This window comes from Tursiops truncatus, chromosome 4, assembly GCF_011762595.2.
Source record: "Tursiops truncatus isolate mTurTru1 chromosome 4, mTurTru1.mat.Y, whole genome shotgun sequence".
Taxonomy (NCBI): Eukaryota; Metazoa; Chordata; class Mammalia; order Artiodactyla; family Delphinidae; genus Tursiops; species Tursiops truncatus.
The window spans coordinates 39,451,281-39,468,486 of record NC_047037.1 but is presented as its reverse complement, the minus strand read 5'-3'; the positions used below and the strand labels follow the sequence as shown (position 1 = coordinate 39,468,486).

The following is a 17,206-nucleotide window of genomic DNA, read 5'->3' as shown; positions in this document are numbered from 1 at the left end:
CTCCTAACCAGTGGCATAAGTTTACCCAATGTCAAGGAACTCCAGAGACCTTAGAGCACATTCTGTATATTTATCCCGCTGGTAGTAATATCCTTTTAGACAATGGACACAGAACAGTGTTGAGTGGTTTCTCCAGAAGCTGAGAACTAATGTTCCCACACCCAGTAAATATTTAACTCTATAAAAAGGTTAAGCAAATATATTCTCATAAAGCACGTGCAATTGATCTATTTTGTATTTAAATAGAGCTAAACCAATTTCATGCAACAATTTTAGGGCATCTATCTAATAAACAACTTTCTACAAGTGATTTTATTTATCTTGGGATCATCTCAACCAAAAATTCTGGGAATAGGCAAACAAAAAACTCACTGAATTCTAAGCAAAATTCCACTAGACCTTTCACATTAATTGGAATAACTTTTTCTTTGTTAAGTTGCTCAGGGACTTTTTTTAAAAAAACGTTGATCTCTTTTGAGAGGCTCTGGACAAAATGTAGTAGATTGATGCTTATGAGATCTGTTTATGATGATGAATTACAAGGCTGTTTATGTTGATTCCTTCTCTTGCTGGAAAAAAAAAATCCAAATTTGAGCCATTGGCCCTTAAATAAATGTTTCCCTTGAAATAATAAAGAAAAGCATACCATTGTTAAAATAATGTATAAAGGGCAGAAAACACCTTTCAGAAGACCGTCTTTGCTTCCTGGTGGAAACCAAATAGGCTAGTATTTTTAGAATGCTGAGGCTTTGTGTATGGATACAATAATTGAGTGACTTCAGCTACTTAAACAGTCTTGTTAAACAGGGAAGCTTGGTACTTTTTCTGACTGTGTTTAGGGGATTTTGTACCCAAATATTACTCTGGAATGATCAGGGGAAGGGTGATTTTACTGGTTACTGGTAATAGTTGCTAACATTGACTACATGATATGTTCTAGGGACCGTACTAAGCAATTTTATATTATTTAATTTAATCCTCACAACAACCCTATGAGCTAGATACTGTTACTATCCTCGATTTACAGGGAAACTGAGCTTTAGTGAGGTTAAATAACTTTCCTAAGACAGTAGAGCTGGGATTTGAACCCAGCATAACTTTGCTACTCTCTTAAAATACAGTGGCATGGGAGGGATGGTTTAGAGTAGTGGGAGGGGAGTGTAAGTTAATATAAACTTTTTGGAAAGCAGTTTTGAAATACTTATCAAAAACCTTTAAAAAATACCATATAGGGCTTCCCTTGTGGCACAGTAGTTGAGAGTCCACCTGCCAATGCAGGGGATACGGGTTCGTGCCCCGGTCTGGGAAGATCCCACATGCCGCAGAGCGGCTGGGCCCGTGAGCCATGGCCTTTGAGCCTGCGCGTCCGGAGCCTGTGATCCGCAGCGGGAGAAGCCCCAACAGTGAGAGGCCCGCGGACCGCAAAAAAAAAAAAGAAAAACAAAACAAAACCAGAAAATCATATATTTTGACCAAATAATTACACTTCTGAGGGTCTAGTTTAGGGCATTGTTCAGAGATTTAGACAATGATTATGTAGAAGAATGTTCACTGCAACATTATTTATAAGAGTTTATAATATAGGTTGAAAACTAATGGTCTCTACTAATTATAATAGGCACATAATATAAATTATGACAAAGGCATAGCTGGAACATTGTGCATCTTTTAGTAATAATATTAAAAAACGTATTTTGGGGAAAATGTTCAGAATTTGTTGTCAGGTGAAAAAGAGATATAAAACCATAGATGTATAGTACGATCATAATGATGTTTAAAGTGGAAGGAAATCCAACAGAATGTCAACAATGCCTATCTGCAGATAATGGATTATGAGTAATTTTTATTTTCTCCTTTATGCTTTTTGATATTTTAAATTTTGTCTAGAATGAGTACGAAGTACTTTTTTTTTTTTTTTTTTTTTTGCGGTATGCAGGCCTCTCACTGTTGAGACCTCTCCCGTTGCGGAGCACAGGCTCCGGACGCGCAGGCTCAGCGGCCACGGCTCAACGGGCCGAGCCGCTCCGTGGCATGTGGGATCTTCCCAGATCTGGGCACGAACCCGCGTCCCCTGCATCGGCAGGCGGACTCTCAACCACTGCGCCACCAGGGAAGCCCCCGAAGTACTTTTATAACCAGAAGAAAACGCTATTATTAATTTTGTTTAAACTGAAGAACAGTAAATTAACCAACATTGCAATTTCCATTGTCAGCAAATCACCTTTTGCTTTTAATTAAAAAAATTTGTTTTGCTCTAACTTAGTCCTTTTTCGCTGTGCAATTTCTCGAATATCACTGTAGAAGAAATCATCATCACAGGCAGATATCTTGGAAAAGAGTGAAGCCCTGAGTTTACTCAAGGCTTGCCCTAAGCATTGTCTATAAGTGCTCTCCTTAGGCACATTTAAATCCCCTGGACCTTCCCAGCAGATGGTAAGGAGACACTCAAAGGCAGGGCTTAGGGAGCTGTAATCAAAGTGCATCAAAACATGGAGAACATGGTCAGAATGTATCCTCTGAAACTGATGCTAATTAAAGTAGTAGAATAGAGCTCCTACAAAGTAAAGACGCCTTCAGAGAAAAATTGTGCATACATTCTTTTGTTTATCCAGCAAATATTTATAGACCACCTTCCATGTTAAAAATTCTGTGTTAGGAGGGCTTGGGTAAGTTAGTATAAGTCAGCCATGATAAGCCCACGAGGCTGCCTGAGTTTTTGTTAGGGTGACAGAGGGTCTCCAATCAGGGGAGCAGAGAATCTCTCAGCGTAGTTAAGAGGCTGGCAAAAGGAGTTTTCAAATCTGATTGAAGTTGGGAGGTATTGTGAGGTAAGACCTGCATAATGAACATAAGGGAAGCTTAAATCACCTCTCAGGTATGAAGTCCTACCTGTGTTCCCTCCTTGCCGGAACTGTTTATAAGTGGGAAAGATGCCGTTTATAAGTGGGAAAGCGGGGTTGGGTGGGCAGTGGTGAGGGAGAAAGAGTGCAGACGTCCACTAAGCAGGGTCTAATGAATAGAAGACTGAGAAGTGGTAAGACAAACTAAAGCAGACCCAGTTCCTTCTTTCTCCTTCTCCTTTTAAAAGTTTCAGACTAGAATCTCAGATTCCTTCGGCCAATATCATAATCAGTTAGAACACCTCTACAAGTTCTCATCCCTAATTCTCTGCTCTGACCTGGCCACCTCTCCACCGGCATCTCCCACAACTCTCCCTCTTGTTCGAGTTGCTCCAGAGACACTGGCTTTTTGGCCATGAAACACGCCAGGCATGTTCCCACGTCAGATGTTTTGCCCTTCCTGTTCCTTCTCTGCACCACTGTCCCCATGGTCATTCACACATTGGATCCCATGTCTCTTTCTCATAGTCTCTTCCCTGCCATCTTATGTAAAACACTCTCTTCCCTCCCCCTGCCCCCTGGGACTCTCCAGCCCCCTACTCAGTTTTATTTTGCTTTCCTAGCACTTACCACTATTTGACAATATATTATATGTTTAATTGTTTGTTTATTGCTTATTGTCCTGCATTAGAATGTATACTCCATGAGGGCAGAGACTTTGTCCATTTTATTCACTATTGTATTCCCCGCATATAGAACAATGTTTGGTACATAGTAGGTGCTCAAAAAATAGTTATTGAGTAAATAAATAAATGAATGTACTTTTCTGGAGGGTTTTGTATCCCATATGGTTTGGGAATATGTATCAAAACATAAAATGATACATACCTTTGACCTAGCCAATCCAACTTCTTAGATTTGCATTAGGAGATAATCATACAGTTGAAAAATAATATACATAATAAGGTTAATCGCAGGATTGTTTACAGTAACACACAGAGTGAGAATCTAAATATCCATTAGTGGAACATTGTGATATAGGCAAACAAATTGACATAGTTATATGTAAGTCAATATTGATCAACATGGAACAATGTTTACAACATGTTAGGGGGGAAGGAAAATTGATTCAGGAACAGCATATATGGAATGATTGCATCTTAATAAGATTCTTTCGTACTTTGTGTGTATCTGTGCATAGAAGAATGTGAGGAAAGGTATTCACTAAAATAATAGCAGTAATCTTGGTGGGTGGGAGTGGGATTTGGGGTACATTTTATTGTTTCTGTATACTTTGTGTATTTTTTAAAATAAATGACCTTGTGTGTTTCCGAAAAAAATGTAAACAAAGCTAATAGAGCTGTTTTATAAAAAGTTTTTTTCTACTCTAGAGCTGATTTTAGTCCACCCTGTGTCAAAGCAGCCCACGGTTGACTGACTCACCAGCTGAAATTCCAGGAAGAGGTATTGCGGGTTTACCTCTTGGCGCCCACAGGGGACGTTCGCTGTCCTTCTCGATGTTGTCATTCCTCTTCTCCATTGCCCCGCCACTGCCCTAATTGAGACTCTTTCCTGGTCATGTGGACCAGATAGCGGTTGCCCCCAAGTGGTCTCCCTGCCCCCTCCTGTCTGTCTCCTCCAATGGAGCAAACCACAGTAGCTCCCTGTGACCCACAGCAGACTCCAAGCTCTCAGCCAGCCAGCTCGAGCCTTCCACACACAGCCCCAGTTCTTGCCCTATCAACTTTTTCATTCTGTGCCCTAGAGAATGACCTTCCAGGAAAGCTACAGTACTTAAAATCTGTACTAATCCTTTGCTTCTTAGGAAATTGGTTTCTTTTAATTTAAGTAATGTGTATGTATGACTGGTAAACTCTTTGAAGGCAGGAAGTATTTCTTACGTTTTCTTGCATTATGCACTGAATCTATTTGTTTATTCATTCAGCAGATATTTGTTGAGCACCTGCTGTGTACATGACCCTGTGCTCGGTTCTTTTTTTTTTGCGGTACGCGGGCCTTTCACTGTTGTGGCCTCTCCCGTTGCGGAGCACAGGCTCCGGACGCTCAGGCTCAGCGGCCATGGCTCACGCGCCCAGCCGCTCCGCGGCATGTGGGATCTTCCCGGACCGGGGCACGAACCCGTGTCCCCTGCACCGGCAGGCGGACTCTTAACCACTGCGCCACCAGGGAAGCCCTTTTTTCTTTTCTTTTTTTTTTTTTTTCATGTGCTAGGTTCTTGAACAGAGCAATGAACGCTCGGAAGCCACTGTGAAGGGCCTTTACTCATTTGAGATCTCTTGAGTGATAGTCTCCTTCCAAACTGCACACCTACCAGTAATATTTGCTCTGTCCCTTCAACAAGGGAATGATTTGTAAGGAAGAGGGACCAGTAACTAACACTCGATTCGCTCTATTGTCAATAAGGACTAACAAAAGGGCTTTGAAAGGAAATAGTCTCTTCTCTTTGTCCTTCAGGAACCACAAACCCTAGACTCTATAGAAGGAAACCTTCATCAGATTTCTTGATGAACAAAGTCTATTGAACCAGGCAAGCTTCCTGCTGAAGAGACAGGACAGTCATAATGCTGAGAGGTGAGATCCTGAACGTTCCCAGACATTGTGAACTGTCAAATAGATCATTCTAGGATCCAATTTCCATTGTGAACTGCAGCAATTATGTAATATCATACCATATACTTCCCAAGTTTTTCATGGATATTAGAAACCATGAGGTTAAATCTAAGAATGCTAAGAGACTACTTTTTAAAAAAAATACAAAATATGAAGTTATTGTTATCAATAAGTTTGAAAAGTTGCATAAATATGAATAAGTAATCAAAGCTCTCAGTGGCTAAATTAATGAAATGCACACATTTCAGTACTTACTCTAGGTGTTTTAGGGGGATTCTGGGCCAATAATTCCCCTCGCTTTGCCAGACGATAAATTAAGTAGTTACTTATTTTTATTGAGAAGTGAATGAAAGATTCAGAACTCTGAGAGACAAACATAATTCAAAGGGCTTTTTCAATAGAATCCTTTTTGCTATCTACTCAAGGTAACATTAAATAATAATCAGTAATGTTTTTCTTTTGTCCCAAAAGTCCAAATGCTTATAGTCTAACCCCTTTCTTATAACCAAGATGATTCTCAGTAGACATCCAATTATAACATTTCCTTTCTCATTTAGACACTGAAAGGTCAACTTTATTTTTTAATAGAAATATCCCAAAGTAGCAAGTATCCATAATTTTTCAAGACACAGAGCAAGACATAAAATTTTTGCAAAATGTCTTTTGCTTGCATTAATTCCTTTGTGGTAACATATTATCCTTTGGAAATGAGATATTGTGCACCGACAGCCCATATCATTCTCTTCTGGAGGTAGGTTCCAGATGATAGAAGTATTGTCACATGGTGTATAGCCAAGAGTTTTGGTCTATGAGTAGGATTTTTCAAAGGTACCTTTATCTTTTTTTTTTCTTTCTATTGGGAAAAATGGCCATAAAAATGGCCATGCATTGTATTATTAAGGAGGTAAGTATTGGTGTTATTTTAGAGACAAAGTTTAATAAAATAGACATTTCTCTAGGTCACTTTCCTAACAATGTGGGTAGAAGCAGCCAGGGTGGGTCTGGTGGCTACGTGGAGTTAGGGATCTGGCTTCTTTGATCTTCTTACTACACTTAACATGCAGCTTCTACTTTGTGGGCCAACGTGACTGTTCTGGCTCCAGCCAGCACATCTGCATTTCAGCTGTTGGGAAGGGGAGAGATGGAAAGGGAGAGCACACAGCTTTCTCTCAAGGGTATAGTCCCAAAGTTGCATACCTCATTCTACTTACATCCCACTGGCCAGAACTTAGTCAAATGGCTACACCAAGCCACAAAGGGGGCTAAGAAATGTCAGCTTTACTTAAGTGGCCTTATGACAAGCTAGAGACTCTATTCACATGTAAGAAGATGAGAATGGAAATGAGGGGACAACTGGCAGCCCCATCCCCATGTACAAACAAGGAGGGAGAATAAAGAATTGGAGAAATTAAGAAAGAGGGAGAAAGAGAATGGGAGAAGGAAAAGGCAAAGGTTGTCTTGATAAACGTAGACTATATATGGTGTTTTCTTTTTTCTCTTGGTCAGTTGACTCTAGATGTCTGAATTTATTTCTTATCACTGCAGTTTGCAATGCAATAAACCTCTGTTTATCTCTTCTCAGTAGCCCTTATTTACTCAACTCCATTCAAAGAATAAATACTTGTGGGTGCTTTCTGCAAACCTGAAACTGTGGTAGGTGTCAGACATAGAGTGGAGAAAAAGAAAGGTTAGTCCCTGCCTTCAAAGAATGATATGAAAGCGTGAGGTGGGGAAACAGATACTAATCAAGTAATTGAAAAATGATGAATGATATAAAATGAGGGGTACAGGGAGCTATAGTGGCATAGAGGTGAGCACCCAGCTCACCTACGTTGGGGAGAGAATAATTTCTATTAAATGCCCTTCTGAATAAAACACCCACAGAAGCTTATTAAAAGGAGAAAGTTATTTTTCTAGATTGGTTTGATCCCAAGAAGTTATACCAGAGCCTATAGAGTCAAGTCCATTTAACTGAATCTAATGAAACAACCATGTCTTCAGTATCTACTGTGTCTGAGGTACTGGGCCAGGAACTGCAGAGGCTACAAAAGAGAACGAGAATGGGTCTCACGTCTTAAGTAGCTCATGCTGTAGTGAAGGAGACAACAGTGCAACTCAAGGCATCGCGATCAAGAGCTACAGTAGAAATGTCCACAAGGCCTCGGGGGAAAGGGAGATGAATGCTAACTCTGTGTGGTCTCAGTCTTCATGGTGTCTCAGCTGAGCCTTGAATCCTGTGATTGCGTAGAAGGGTCTTTTAGGAGGACACAGCTGGAACAAAAGGCACAAAATACAGGGTATGTTTAAGGACTGACTTTTAGTCCAATGTAGCTGGTGGAGTGTTGGGGGGTAGAGGGGTGTCGTGTGACCCTAGGCATAGAAGTTAGGGCAGATGCGGGGAGGCCTTGATCACAGTGCTGAGGACTTTCTTCTGTAGGCCAGGGGAGTTTGATGATCAGTTCCTCTCTGCTTTTAGAAGCTAACCACAGAGAAGGGAAATCTGAAGCAGGAAAGGAGAGCTTTAAAATGTGGCTAGGGGACTTCTCTGGTGGTCCAGCCGTTAAGACTCTGTGCTTCCAATGCAGGAGGTGTGGGTTTGATCCCTGGTCGGGGAACTAAAATCCCACATGCCACGGGGTACGGCCAAAATTTTTTTTTTAAATTAAAATTAAAATGTGGCTAGACAGAGAGGATCGAAGAGAGAGGCCTTGATGAGGAGGCATGTTTAGGCTGAGCATCTGCCTGGATGTTTACAGAATGGGGAGGAGAAGCACAGAGGGGAAGAAAACTCTGAGGTTTTAAGCTTGGGTGATTGGGAGGGTGGTGCTGACATTTAGTGGTTTAGGGAAGAAAAGGAGGAAAGAAGCACTGGCTAAACACTACTGGTTGTCTACCCAACGGCCATGTCTCTGTTCTTCACAGAGCCCAGTTTTGTCAAATGTCAATCATCCTCAGTCCCTTAGGAGTGTCCTAATTGGTGTAAGCCATCAGCTCAAGGAGACGCCCCTGCTGACTGTTACTGGTCCAGGGGTGGACATGGCACTTAATTGACCCTACCATATGGAGTGCATAGTCCATGTCTGGGAATGTACACTCCATGTTGTAGGAAGTGGACAGCAGAACCAGGTAGCTAAACACCCAGACTGAAAAGGGAAGCCCCACGGAACTGAAAAGATAAGATGATCATGGGGAGAGAAGAGTTCAGGAAATCAACCTCATCAAGTTGTTTATGAATCCCTGTGCTCACCCTTGGCCTGTACATGTATAGACATGGCCCTAAATAGATTGCCAAAGACTATGAGAACTGAAGTATGGGACAGGCCACCATGCTGGTCCCACACTGGTCACTGGATGGCACATACAGGGCACAGATCCCAATAGCCTGCAAAGACTCGGAAAACCGAACTGTCGTTAGAACTGCAACCCATAGAAGGCGGGTCAGAACTTGTGACCTGAACCCAACCAGATCGATTGCCTGCTAAGACAGAAATATCAAAATTCTCCATAGGATATAAACAAGAACCTGAGTCTCATTACACAACAATCAGAGTATCAAAGGTGCAATCCAAAATTACTCATCATACAAAGAACCAGGGAAATGTCAACTCACAGGGGACAAGATAAGTGACAGCAGCCAACAGATTTTGGAATTATCACTTTTAAGTAGCTATTAGAGAAATGCTCCAAGAAGTAAAGGTAAGCAGTCTTGACATGAATGGAAAGATAGAAAGTCTCAGCAAAGAAATAGAAGATATAAAAAGAACCAGATACAATATTGAACTAAAAAGATACAATAACCAAAATAAAAAGTCCCCAGATGGACTGAATAGCAGAATGGATATAACAGAAGAAAAAGTCAGTACATGCGAAGACAAATCAATGAAAATTATCCAATCTGAACAACAGAGAAAAAAACAAAAGATTTGCTGACGGTAGGAAGAGCATAGCCCCTCTCTCTCCTGTGGGAGCATACCAAAAGATCTAACATTCATGCCATTAGAGTCCCAGAAAGAGAGTAGAAGGAGGAAACTTCAGAAAAAATATTTGCAAGAATAATGAGTGAAAATTTCCCTAATTTTTTTTTTTTTTTTGGCCGCACCACGTGGCTTGTGGGATTTTAGTTCCCCGACCAGGGATTGAAGCCAGGCCCTCGGCAGTGGGAGCTTGGAGTCCGAACCACTGGGCCACCAGGGAATTCCCGAAAATTTCCCTAACTTTGGAAACAAGCCACAGAGATACAGGATAAGATTAAAGAACAAGGCAAACAAAATTTCATAGAAGACAACAAGGGATTGAAAAGATTTTGGACATATGAATGCCCAATACTACCCCTTACTTACTGTGAGACCTAGGGGAATTTTGCTTATGTTTCTGAGTCTCAGTTTCCTCATCTGTAAAATGGGTAGAGTAAGGCTTATCTAGAGTAAGGCTTATCTAAAATAAGGCTATCATGAAGATTGAATTCAGTAATCTAAATAAAGCACTTAGCACAATTCCTGAATCACAAGAAGTGCTCAATAAATGATAGCTTTTAAAAATGGGGAAAGAGGGTGGTCAGCAAAGAAGCCAAGGATGATGAGGACTGAAAAGAGACCATAGCGTTTTGCACAAAGGAGATGATCATCTGAGATGATTTTGGTAGCATGGCCAGAGCAGGAGCCAGACTATTGTAAACTGAGGAGTAAATGAGGGCAGAGGGAGGAGGAGAAGTCAGCATAAACATTTTTTGACAAAGTTTGGTGATGAACAGAAGGTGAGAGCTAAAATACTTGCTTGAGAATGCAAAGCTGATGGAATATTCCTTCCTTTTTCAGATGGAGAATTTGATCGTGTTTTTTTAAGCTGAAGGGAAGGTGCCCAGGAGAGGAAGAGATTAATGGTTCAGGAGAAAAATGGGATGCCTGATGGCACAGGAAGTGATTGGATCAAACCCACAGTTGGTTTTTTTGTGTGTTTTTTCTTTTTTTGTGTGGACGTGTTTGTTGTTGCAAAGGCTTAAAGCAGAGATAACAAGTCTATTACAAAAGAAAGTGCATGACTATCATGGTTTGCAGATGATATGTTTACTGTTCTAAAACAGAGATTCTCAGCCCTTTTCCACGCATGGCCCTTGAAGAAAATGACAGTATCTATAAGATATATTGGAGTAAGCCATAGGGGATTTGCAGGCAATTATCTGTGGCTTGGTGAAAAAATTTTAGTGTGTTTTTATATTATATAATTATGGTAATAAAAATAAATCATAATGTATTACAAAAGATATTCAATATTGAATTTATATAAAACTTCCATGTAAAATATTCTCAGATTATTTACCTAGATACTTAGGTTTACTTCTCCGGATGTAACTTTAATATAAGATTATATGCCTAAATCTTTAATATGAGAATAATATAAGATTATATAAGGGGTCATCAGCATTTCTTGGTGTTGAGTTTTTAATGATCATCTCTTGCTAGTCAACACGAATGAGAAACTTTGTTCATATAAATTGCTAATTTAAAATATTTAATTTAATTAAAAAAATTTATAATAGTTGCCAGGAAAATCTAACAGTTTTTTCATTCTTTTTTCTTTTTTTTTAACATCTTTATTGGAGTATAATTGCTTTACAATGGTGTGTTAGTTTCTGCTTTATAGACAGATGTGATATTGCAATTTGCTGTGATGATGCAAATAGATTTTTCAAAACAATATAGCTTTTTCATATCATGTACTTCAAAGTAGTGACGAAGCTCTAATGTGAGGAAAAGACAGGTGTTATTAGAGCAGTCACCTTGCAAGTAGCTTGAATGTCACTAAAAGAATCCATCAGCAGAAATACGTGGCAGCATCTCCTGTGTCACGACCAAGATTCCAAGCTGCCACCTGTGAAGTGCCTGCCCTGAGCCCCCTTGGGCTGTGATCTGGGCACCATGGGCACCTGGTACCCAAACCCCTCCAGCAGTTCCATGGTTCTAGGGCCACAAGGCAGAGATGTGCTCTGCAGCTGGCACAGAGGGGGCATCCTGGCTGGAGGGCACCCTTGAGCTTGTTTAACAGGTTGCCGCAAAGCGAGGTGTGCGGGATGTGGCCGGTTCTGCTCATTGCTAATAGTGATCTCACACAATCAGAGCTCCTCTGCTTAGGGTTCTCTCTAGAGCCTCCAAGGAGCTTCTTGAATGTAGGTGATTAGTTACAAGTGGCCGCACCAGACCTTCCCTGACTGCTGGGCAGTCAGTGTCTTATAGAGCACCCGAGTCCCCCTCTCGGCACAGCAGTGGACCCCATGCAGCGTACCAACTGGAAAGCTCCCGTCTGGAAAGCCAAAGGAAGAAAGTATTGACATGAATAAAAGAGTGAGAAGAATGACTTAATATATGAAAGATACATGCATATATGTTAAGATAAGTATCTGAAAATTACCGGATTTTCTATTTACTAACTATAATGAGTGAGGAAACATAACAGAAAAAAAGATTGCACTCCCAATAGCAACAAAAGAGATGAAATACCTAGGAATCCCTTAACAAGAAATATGAGAGATTTATATGAATAAATGACAAGATTTTACTACAAAGTATAAAAGAAGACTTCAGTAAATAGAACCATACTGTGTTCTTGGATGGGAGAACTGAATATTATAAAGATGTCAATTTCCTACCAAATTAATTTATAGTTATAACTCCAATCAAAATCCCAATAGAGGGCTTCCCTGGTGGCGCAGTGGTTGAGAGTCCACCTGCCGATGCAGGGGACACGGGTTCGTGCCCCGATCTGGGAAGATCCCACATACCGCGGGCCATCTGGGCCCGTGAGCCATGGCCGCTGAGCCTGCGTGTCCAGAGCCTGTGCTCCGCAACAGGAGAGGCCACAATAGTGAGAGGCCTGCATACCGCAAAAAAAAAAAAAAAAAAAAAAAAAAAAAAATCCCAATAGAGTTATTTCTGGAATATGACAAAATCATTCTAAAGTGCAGCTAGAGGACAACCAGCAAAAGTAACTAATACATTTTTAAAAATAAATTTATTTATTTTATTTATCTATGTTTGGCTGTGTTTGGCTGTGTTGCTGTGTGTGGGCTTTTCTCTAGTTGCAGCGAGCAGGGACTACTCTTCATTGCAATGAGCGTGCTTCTCGTCGCGGTGGCTTCTCGTGTTGGGGAGCATGGGCTCTAGGTGCGCGGGCTCAGTAGTTGTGGCACAGGGGCAACTAATACATTTTGAGAAAAAAAAAATGTGGATGGTGGAGAGGGATTCGTTTTCCCAGAAAGTAAAAGACAACAGAAAGGAACAATAATGTTTTCAGTTTATTTCTACTGCTAGTATAGTTTAGGGAAACAGAATAGATAGGCCAGAAATAGCCCATAGAATATATATGATGATGATAAAGATGGTACACAGCACAGGACGGAAGTGGGGGATTCTCCAATGAATGGTCCTAGATATTTATTGGTGGGGGTAAGAGGAAGGATTGGAGGGAAAGTGTTGCTAAGTGTGTGTTTCTGTGCACGGGTCTTCAACTAGAGTCCCACATCCCACTTCTCTCCCAAGCCGTCACTTTCTATTCCCTAGGGTAGGAGGAGGAAAACACCTCACTGATGAGTTTAGAAGAAATAGAGTGTGAGTGGCTCAGACCCGTCCTCTCTTGGATCTGCTGGGCTGCAGAGAAGCTGAGTGCTGTTCTGCCCTCTGCTCTGTGGCCCCTTATTGAGGAAGTTCCTGTTTCTGCCCTTTGGGGATTCACTGTGGTCTAGCAGGGCCTTGGTTCAGGTGGCCCAGGCAGCTTAATCCAGGGGTGAGGTGTATTAACAGACTATTTTGGCAGTTTAATCTTAAATTATGTATTCTAATCAGCTTTATCCAGAAATAAAGGAGACAACATCGGCCTGCATTGTCTTTATCTCTTAATTGGTTTCTAACTCATGAAGGGGAAAGGCTATTATTTGTTGGTCCAGTTAAAACTCCAAAACTGGACCAAGTGGTTGGCTAGTTGGGGAAAAAATTTATATCATAATGCATGCCAGTATATGAAGAATAACTTTTATAAATGTCAAACTACTAAAAATTAGAACTGGAAGACAATTTCAAATTTCTGGATCAGAGAAGACTCTCCAAGGTTAAAAACAAATGCAAAGACCCCAAAGGCAAAGATACATAGCTCTAACAAGATTTAAAAACAGTGTGTACATATAAAGAAGCAAAAGAGAACAAAAAGAATAAAACGACAATTATCAAGCTGGAAAATTATTTCTAGTAAACATTACACAAAATTACTGCCATAAATTTCTCAAGTAAACAGATAAAATGACCAAGAACACGAATACCTCAACAAATGAATGGGGAAAAATATTTAATAGACAATTCACAAAAAGAAAAGTACCTATAGTTAATGAATATGTGAAAAATGTCATATTCACAAATGTCCAAAGAGATGCAGTTAAAATGAAACATTCTGTGTCTATCCAGTTGGAAAAAAATGATAAAACAAGAATGCTAGTACTGGTGAGGGTATAATGAAATGATCACCGTGACTGGTAGGAACATAAATCAGTACCATTTTTCTGAAAAGAAATTTGGCAACATTTATCATGAGTCTTAAAATGCTTATACCTTTTGACTCCAATAAATCTAGGAATCTACCATAAGGAATTTGCAGAAATGCAAAATAAAGATTTATGTGCCTAGGTTTTTATGATAAAATAAATGGAATAATATGTGTATGTCCAACACTAGTAAAGGCAAGTACATTATCATATATTAGAATATGACATGGCCATCAAAATTAAGCTACAAAAAGCTTTAAAATCATCTAAGAACATTAAAAAAATCAACAACAACAAACTTATAACCCTCTCTGTTAAAACAAAATGACCTAAGGCAGCTTGTGAGTAGATTTAAAGTTCAGCAAGATTGCCTAGGTTAGAAGTAGGTGAGGGAAAGAGGCCAACAAGAATAGAGAAAAAATAAGAACTGGAAAGAACCTGTTACAAAAATGAAAACAATTGCTCAAGCCTGAACATTGGCTATGGTTGGGCCACAAGTCTGACTCTTTGCAAATTCGAAAAGGAAAGATGTCTTAGAACATCACAGTGTGGAATTTGCTAGGGAAGCAATGTGAGATACATACAAAGATTGTTAGGCACGATTAAAGGCACATATGAGGTTCAGCAATATGATTTTTGTGGTGGATCCACTTGGCAGACATCTGTGATTTTCTCCAGCAGCTCTCAGCAGCCTGAAAATAGCAGAAGCCACAGCATCAGAGGCTGAGAAAATGGGTGTTGGGTAAATTCAAGTTTGGAAATCGACACAATGAAGGTGGGAGAAAACCAGGGTGGTAAAAGTATCTAGGGTGCTGCTTTGAGCAATCACTTATTCTCTCAGCAAGACTTATACTTTTGGACACATACTGTGTACCAGGCACTGTCCTAGTTATTCTTGGATACATCAGTGAACAATAACTAAGATCCCTAAATGTGAGAGTGGGGTGGGGAGGGGACACAGCATAAGGAATAATCACAATAATGTGTGTAATGAGGAACAAAAGAAATGATTGTGCAGGGTGGAGGGAATTGGGAGTGTGGACCAGGAGTGGGTGAGGATGTGTGGCTGGGCAGTGAGACTTCAAGGAAGTGAGTCAGGAAGATACCTGGACCACCGGGATCTAGAACGGGCAGTGAGGGAGGAGAGGTGACGCAAGGACCTGGGTCTTAGATGGGGAGAGTGAGAGGGTCTGGGCACAGTTCGTGCGGGAAAGAAAGAGCAATCAGGAAGCTGTCCCAAGAGTGGGGAATTCCTGAGCTTGGAAACTTAGAGATTCACAACTTTTATCTTAAACTCACTCCCTTTCCTTACAGAACTATTTTAAGATTTTCCAGTTACACATGTCCCCAGAGGTGCAGCCTTTTCCCTGCCTTGATTTCAGAGCAAGTGCTGTGTGGGTAGAGTGAAAATTAGGATTTTATAGGAGAAAACGCCTTGATAAAAAAATTTTTAAAAGGACTGAGTGACTCACACCTTCCAAAGTGCCTTCTTTAGAGGTTTCAAAATAAAGGTAGGATTGTAGGGCACACAATTGTACAAACAAGCTGATCACAACTTTGTCAGATAACAGCACAGTCCAAAATCATATGCATAGAAAGAAAAGAAAAGGAGGATGGAAGAAAACACCAAAATATCCACTGTGGCTGGCTGTCTTTGGGGTGGGACAACCTAAGCTCTTTTCTTCCTTTGTTTCTTCTTGTTTTACTTTTATAATGGTTGAAGAATCTTTTACTTAAACATAGGCTAGGTTTTTTCCCCTCAGTTTTAAATATAGACCTGCTAGAAAGGAAGAGAATGCAATGGACAAAGGATACAAGAGATAATTAACCTAGGAAATAAAGATAGTAAAGGTAGTATGAAAAGATAGGCCACATCACTAGGAACCACAGAAATGAAAATTGAGCCTTTTAAAATTTATTTTTTTTTGCTCATTACATTGGCAATTAAAAAAAAGATTCATCAGGTGGAACTGGAAAAAAACAGAGGCAAAGAAATCATCGAGGAAATGGTTCAACAAAATTTCCTAGAACTAAAGGAAATAAAGCTGACTGAGTGACCATCAACATAGATGAAAACAGACTCAAATCAACACATAGTCTCAAGACATTTCACAGCACAGAGGACACGGGTAAGATCTTACAAGTTTCTAGAGGGGAAAGAAAACCGCCTGTGCAAAAGAGAGTCATGAATCAGAATAGTTCTGGATTTTTCAACAGCAAAACTGGGAACTAAAAGAAAGTAGAGAAATGTCCTCAAAAGTATCAGAAGCAAAATGATTTCCAGCCTGTAATTTTATACCCACCAAACTATCAATCAAATGAAGATAAGACAGAGACATTGTCAAGATCTCATAAATTTACCTCTGATCCACTCCTTTTTAGGGAGGTGACTGGAGGGTGTGCACCACAGAAACTAAGGAGTAAACCAAGAAAGAAAACTGCTGAAAGAAGAGACAGGGAAAGAGAACATCTAGGTTGATGTTAAAGAAAGACCCCCAAATGGCAGCCAGCCCAGATCAGAACAAGTCAGAAGTTTCCGAAAGAAAATTCCTCAGGAATATGATTTGATAGATAGCCAATGTCTCCAAACATCTTGAGAGGAATTTAGAGGATTAATGGAGAATTTGCAGTCAAATTGCTAGGAAGTACATTGAAAAATAAGCAAATAAAAATAGGTAATTGTTAATTCTAGGGGATACACAAAGTTGTAGAGGAAAGGGAATATAAATCATAGTACAACTTCTGACTCAGTTTGAATAAAGTCCAAATAGTCATCAGAATGTAAACACTGACTATCTCTCTAATCAAAGTTGTGATGTGACTCTGATGGGAGGATGGGGGACTAGGAAGGGGCATTATATGGTGCGGAGAAGAAAGCTAAATCCTTTTCTTTCATAGAAAAAAGTTTAAAAAAGGATGCATAGGGCTTCCCTGGTGGCTCAGTGGTTGGGAGTCCGCCTGCCGATGCAGGGGACGCGGGTTCGTGCCCCGGTCCAGGAGGATCCCGCGTGCCGCGGAGCAGCTGGGCCTGTGGGCCGTGGCTGCTGGGTCTGCGCGTCCGGAGCCTGTGCTCCGCAGCGGGAGGGGCCACAGCAGTGAGAGGCCCGCGTGCCGCAAAAAAAAAAAAAAAAAAAAATGAGTAAGCCAGACTCCTCTTCTCCCTTCGGACACTCTTAGGCCTGGTTGGGAAGTTATGAGAAAGGCAGACAGC

The 17,206-nt window shown here is 40.5% G+C and overlaps 1 long non-coding RNA gene across 3 annotated transcripts in view; it reads left to right on the top strand.

Moving 5' to 3' along the window:
* LOC109551927 (uncharacterized) overlaps positions 1–16,948 on the top strand; it is a 30,198-nt gene extending 13,250 nt beyond the window's left edge. Inside the window, exons 2-5 of one of the 3 annotated variants that reach the window (XR_012331364.1) lie at positions 4,232–4,304; positions 5,316–5,432; positions 7,054–7,768; positions 10,286–16,948. This is a non-coding gene — a long non-coding RNA (uncharacterized lncRNA). The remainder of the gene's footprint in view (positions 1–4,231; positions 4,305–5,315; positions 5,433–7,053; positions 7,769–10,285) is intronic. The other 2 variants (XR_002178634.3, XR_012331363.1) reach the window with 2 other exon arrangements.
* Positions 16,949–17,206: the final 258 nt, after the last annotated feature.